The sequence below is a fragment of the Colletes latitarsis genome, unplaced genomic scaffold (genome assembly GCF_051014445.1).
Source record: "Colletes latitarsis isolate SP2378_abdomen unplaced genomic scaffold, iyColLati1 scaffold0018, whole genome shotgun sequence".
Classification (NCBI taxonomy): Eukaryota; Metazoa; Arthropoda; class Insecta; order Hymenoptera; family Colletidae; genus Colletes; species Colletes latitarsis.
Window position 1 is genome coordinate 10804919 of NW_027488369.1, and position 6708 is coordinate 10811626.

The window sequence follows — 6708 nt, forward strand, 5'->3', positions numbered from 1 at the left end:
GTCGATTAAACTAGGTTTCGATCAATATTTTAGAGGAGAACGCATGTTAGGTCTAGGTTAGGCCTGGGATTCTCACTCATCAGACTCATTCTTTCGCATTCTTCACATTCTTGTTGAACGGATCCTGGGTTTTTTCTGGTTTGGATCACGTAGTAATGTGGGACCACACTGGAACAGTCAATTAAACCTGGTTTCGATCAATATTTTACAGAATAATTCATGTTAGGTCTAGGTTAGGTCTGGGATTTGCTCTCATCAGGCTCATTCTTTCGCATATTTCTCATACTTCATGACTAGATCCTGGGCTGTTTCTGGATTGTATCACGTAGTAATGTGGTACCACGCTGAAACAGTCAACTAAACCTGGTTTCGATCAATATTTTTGAGGAAAACGCAAGTTAGGTCTGGGTTAGGTCTAGGATTTGCCCTCATCAGGCTCATACTTTCGCATTCTTCACATACTTGTTGAACTGATCCTGGGTTTTTTCTGGTTTGGATCACGAAGTAGTGTGGTACCACACTGAAACAGTCGATTAAACCTGGTTTCGATCAATATTTTAGAGGATAACACAAGTTAAGTCTGGGATAGGTCTGGGATTTTCACTGATCGGACTCATACTTTCGCATTTTTCACATACTTGTTGAACGGATCCTGGGTTTTTTCTGGTTTGGATCACGTAGTAATGTGGCACCACACTGAAACGGTCAATTAAACCTGGTTTCGATCAATATTTTAGAGGATAACGCAACTTAGGTCTGGGATAGGTCTGGGATTTGACCTCATCAGACTCATACTTTCGCACACTTCACATACTCCTTGAACAGATCCTGGGTTATTTTCTGGGTTGGATCACATAGTAATGTGGTACCACACTGAAACAGTCGATTAAACCCGGTTTCGATCAATATTTTAGAGGAAAACGCAAGTCAGGTCTGGGATAGGTCTGGGATTTGACCTCATCAGACTCATACTTTCGCACACTTCACATACTCGTTGAACAGATCCTGGGTTATTTTCTGGTTTGGATCGCATAGTAATGTGGTACCACACTGAAACAGTCGATTAAACCAGGTTTCGCTCAATATTTTAGAGGAGAACGCATGTTAGGTCTAGGTTAGGCCTGGGATTTTCACTCATCAGACTCATACTTTCGCATTCTTCACATTCTTGTTGAACGGAACCTGGGTTTTTTCTGGTTTGGATCACGTAGTAATGTGGGACCACACTGAAACAGTCAATTAAACCTGGTTTCGATCAATATTTTAGAGAATAATTCATGTTAGGTCTAGGTTAGGTCTGGGATTTGCTCTCATCAGGCTCATTCTTTCGCATACTTCTCATACTTCATGGCTAGATCCTGGGCTGTTTCTGGATTGTATCACGTAGTAATGTGGTACTACGCTGAAACAGTCTATTAAACCTGGTTTCGACTAATATTTTAGAGGATAACGCAAGTCAGGTCTGGGATGGGTCTAGGATTTGCCCTCATCAGGCTCTTACTTTCGCATATTTCTCATACTTCATGGCTAGATCCTGGGCTATTTCTGGATTGGATCACGTAGTAAAGTGGTACCACACTGAAACATTCAATGAAACCTGGTCTGGATAAATATTTTAGAGGATAACGCATCTTAGGTCTGGGTTAGGTCTAAGATTTGCCCTCATCAGGCTCACAGTTTCGCGTTTTCCCCGTACTTGTTGAACAGATCCTGGGTTTTTTCTGGTTTGGATCACGAAGTAGTGTGGTACCACAATGAAACAGTCCATTAAACCTGGTTTCGCTCAATATTTTAGAGGATAACGCATGTTAGGTCTAGGTTAGGTCTGGGATTTGCTCTCATCAGGCTCATTCTTTCGCATATTTCTCATACTTGATGGCTAGATCCTGGGCTTTTTCTGGATTGCATCACGTAGTAATGTAGTACCACACTGAAACAGTCAATGAAACCTGGTTTCCAGCAATATTTTAGAGGAAAACGCATGTTAGGTCTAGGTTAGCCCCGGGAATTACACTCATCAGACTCATACTTTCGCATTCTTCACATACTTGTTGAACTGATCCCGGGTTTTTTCTGGTTTGGATCACGTAGTATTGTGGTACCACACTGAAACAATCAATGAAACCTGGTTTCCATCAATATTTGAGAGGACAACGCATGTTAGGTCTAGGTTAGGCCTGGGATTTTCACTCATCAGACTCATACTTTCGCATTCTTCACATACTTGTTGACCGGATCCTGGGTTTTTTCTGGTTTGGATCACGTAGTAATGTGGTACCACACTGAAACAGTCAATGAAACCTGGTTTCCATGAATATTTTAGAGGACAACGCCAGTTAGGTCTAGGTAAGGCCCGAGATTTTCACTGATCGGACTCATACTTTCGCATTTTTCACATACTTGTTGAACGGATCCTGGGTTTTTTCTGGTTTGGATCACGTAGTAATGTGGTACCACACTGAAACGGTCAATTAAACCTGGTTTCGATCAATATTTTAGAGGATAACGCAAGTTAGGTCTGGGATAGGTCTGGGATATGCCCTCATCAGGCTCATACTTTCGCATTCTTCGCATACTTGTTGAACTGATCCTGGGTTTTTTCTGGTTTGGATCACGTAGTAATGTGGTACCACACTGAAACGGTCAATTAAACCTGGTTTCGATCAATATTTTAGAGGTTAACGCAAGTTAGGTCTGGGATAGGTCTGGGATTTGACCTCATCAGACTCATACTTTCGCACACTTCACATACTCGTTGAACAGATCCTGGGTTATTTTCTTGTTTGGATCGCATAGTAATGTGGTACCACACTGAAACAGTCGATTAAACCAGGTTTCGATCAATATTTTAGAGGAGAACGCATGTTAGGTCTAGGTTAGGCCTGGGATTTTCACTCATCAGACTCATACTTTCGCATTCTTCACATTCTTGTTGAACGGATCCTGGGATTTTTCTGGTTTGGATCACGTAGTAATGTGGTACCACACTGAAACAGTCAATGAAACCTGGTTTCCATCAATATTTTAGAGGACAACGGAAGTTAGGTCTGGGATATGTCTGGGATTTGCCCTCATCAGGGTCATACTGTCGCAGTTTTAACATACTTGTTGAACGGATCCAGGGTTTTTTCTGGTTTGGTTCACGTAGTAATGTGGTACCACACTGAAACATTCAATTAAACCTGGTCTTGATAAATATTTTAGAGGATAACGCATGTTAGGTTTGGGTTAGGTCTAGGATTTGCCCTCGTCAGGCTCATACTTTCGCATATTTCTCATACTCCATGGCTAGATCCTGGTCTGTTTCTGGATTGTATCACGTAGTAATGTGGTACCACACTGAAACGGTCAATTAAAACCTGGTTTCGATCAATATTTTAGAGGATAACGCAAGTTAGGTCTGGGATAGGTCTGGGATTTGCCCTCATCAGGCTCATACTTTCGCATTCTTCACATACTTGTTGAACTGATCCTGGGTTTTTTCAGGTTTGGATCACGTAGTAATGTGGTACCACACTGAAACGGTCAATTAAACCTGGTTTCGATCAATATTTTAGAGGATAACGCAAGTTAGGTCTGGGATAGGTCTGGGATTTGACCTCATCAGACTCATACTTTCGCACACTTCACATACTCGTTGAACAGATCCTGGGTTATTTTCTGGTTTGGATCGCATAGTAATGTGGTACCACACTGAAACAGTCGATTGAACCAGGTTTCGATCAATATCTTAGAGGAGAACGCATGTTAGGTCTAGGTTAGCCCCGGGAATTACACTCATCAGACTCATACTTTCGCATTCTTCACATACTTGTTGAACTGATCCCGGGTTTTTTCTGGTTTGGATCACGTAGTATTGTGGTACCACACTGAAACAATCAATGAAACCTGGTTTCCATCAATATTTGAGAGGACAACGCATGTTAGGTCTAGGTTAGGCCTGGGATTTTCACTCATCAGACTCATACTTTCGCATTCTTCACATACTTGTTGACCGGATCCTGGGTTTTTTCTGGTTTGGATCACGTAGTAATGTGGTACCACACTGAAACAGTCAATGAAACCTGGTTTCCATCAATATTTTAGAGGACAACGCCAGTTAGGTCTAGGTAAGGCCCGAGATTTTCACTGATCGGACTCATACTTTCGCATTTTTCACATACTTGTTGAACGGATCCTGGGTTTTTTCTGGTTTGGATCACGTAGTAATGTGGTACCACACTGAAACGGTCAATTAAACCTGGTTTCGATCAATATTTTAGAGGATAACGCAAGTTAGGTCTGGGATAGGTCTGGGATATGCCCTCATCAGGCTCATACTTTCGCATTCTTCGCATACTTGTTGAACTGATCCTGGGTTTTTTCTGGTTTGGATCACGTAGTAATGTGGTACCACACTGAAACGGTCAATTAAACCTGGTTTCGATCAATATTTTAGAGGTTAACGCAAGTTAGGTCTGGGATAGGTCTGGGATTTGACCTCATCAGACTCATACTTTCGCACACTTCACATACTCGTTGAACAGATCCTGGGTTATTTTCTTGTTTGGATCGCATAGTAATGTGGTACCACACTGAAACAGTCGATTAAACCAGGTTTCGATCAATATTTTAGAGGAGAACGCATGTTAGGTCTAGGTTAGGCCTGGGATTTTCACTCATCAGACTCATACTTTCGCATTCTTCACATTCTTGTTGAACGGATCCTGGGATTTTTCTGGTTTGGATCACGTAGTAATGTGGTACCACACTGAAACAGTCAATGAAACCTGGTTTCCATCAATATTTTAGAGGACAACGCAAGTTAGGTCTAGGTAAGGCCCGAGATTTTCACTGATCGGACTCATACTTTCGCATTTTTCACATACTTGTTGAACGGATCCTGGGTTTTTTCTGGTTTGGATCACGTAGTAATGTGGTACCACACTGAAACGGTCAATTAAACCTGGTTTCGATCAATATTTTAGAGGATAACGCAAGTTAGGTCTGGGATCCCCTCAGGGGCTGCCAGCCTTTCAGCTGCAGTACGGGCTTAACGAACCCGGGGTACCCGAGTCATACACACACCGTAAGCCTCCTGTTGGTCGTCACAACGACCCATTCACAATTCCCTATTGGTTTTGTGAATGGTACGTGACGGCAGGAGGAACGGGGGTCTTGGCTTAACCGCCTGGGCCACGAGTATGGCGACTCTATAAAATCGCCCTCCAATCCTAAGCTATGGTGCGCGGCGATGGGATGCATGGTTGGGGGAGAAGGCCCAATCCCAAGCGACCACCTCCGGGGAACCTGCCGAACCCCCGGAGTATTAGGCTTACCCGGGTAAGGCGGCTCTGCCCGGGTGGACCTTTATTTCCGACCATCTCGTGGGACTATTATGGACACAGAAAACAAAATGGGGATGGGGCGGGTTTTGTCGGTTGGGGAGGACGGAGACGGGGTTGGGGTTAGGGTGGCGGCGCTCGCGCCCCACTCAGCGCCAGGTCCGGCTTCGTGGAGGGTGGAGGAGGACGACGAGACGGCGTCGGTCTCGTCCTTCTCCTCCAGCACGAGCCACATAGGCTCTAAGAGGAAGAGGACGGGGCAGGCCGTCGTCGAGGTGGGCGGGGCGATGAGCCCGTCGGTGAGGCTGAGTTGCCTCAGGGACGAGGTGACCGAGGAGATATCGGAGAGGATCTCCTCGTCCCTGAGGCGGGTGGAGAAAGTCGCCGCTGCCTGCGCCTTTAAGGGGCAGAAAAGCGGTGGCGCGGAGGCCCTGAAGGCCGCGGCGGAGGAAATGAGGGAGGCGGCGCGGGAGCTCAGAGGGCGGAACGCCCGTCTGCAGCTCCTGTTGGAGGAGGAGCGACAGGGGAGGAGGAGGGCAGAGGCGCTGTGGAACAGCGCGGCCCTCCCTCCCATCCTCCCTCCTCCTCCACCGCCGCGTCCCTCGGCGGAGGTAAATAAGCGGGGTGCGGCGGCAGTGGTGCGGGGCACCGCGGGCCCCTCCACCCGCACTCCGCCCGTGAAGAAGTCCCCGTCCTCCTCAGAAGACGATCTTCTGAGGAGGATTGGGGACATGATTGATGGCAAGCTGGCCGCCTTCCGGGAGGAGCTCCTCGCCGGAAGAGCGGTCAGCAGGAAGGCGGTGCCTCCCCGACCTGTTCCGGTACAGTCGGGGAAGGCAAAGAAGGGCGGAGTGAAGGCTCCGCCCAGCGTTGCGGCACCAGGGCCCCGGGTCGCGACCCCCAAGGGGGGTGGTGTACCCGTGGTCGCGGTGGTCGCGTCCTCCACGGCACCCTCCCAAGGGGGGGTGGCGTGGAGTGAGGTGGTGGGGCGGAAGGCGAAGCGGGCGGCGAGGAAGGCCTCGCAACCGCATCCTCTGCCTCCGCCGCCGGCGGCCAAGGTAAAGGCCGCGAAGGTCGGGAAGGCACGACCAGGTCGTCCCCCAAAAACGGCAGCGGTGACGCTGACCGTTGCGCAGGGGGGCGACCTGACCCTCGCGGAGGCGATGCGGCTCGCCAGGGAGAATATCTCCCTGGAAGAGCTGGGCATCGCCTCCGTGAGGGCGAAGAGGGCCGTGACCGGGGGTCTCTTGCTGGAGATCCCCGGTGCAGAAGGCGGCGCGAAGGCGGATCGTCTCGCCCAGAGGCTCCGGGAGCAGCTGGGCGAGCGAGGTGTCCGGGTCGCCCGGCCCACGAAGCGCACGGAGATGCGCGTTTGTGGGCTGGA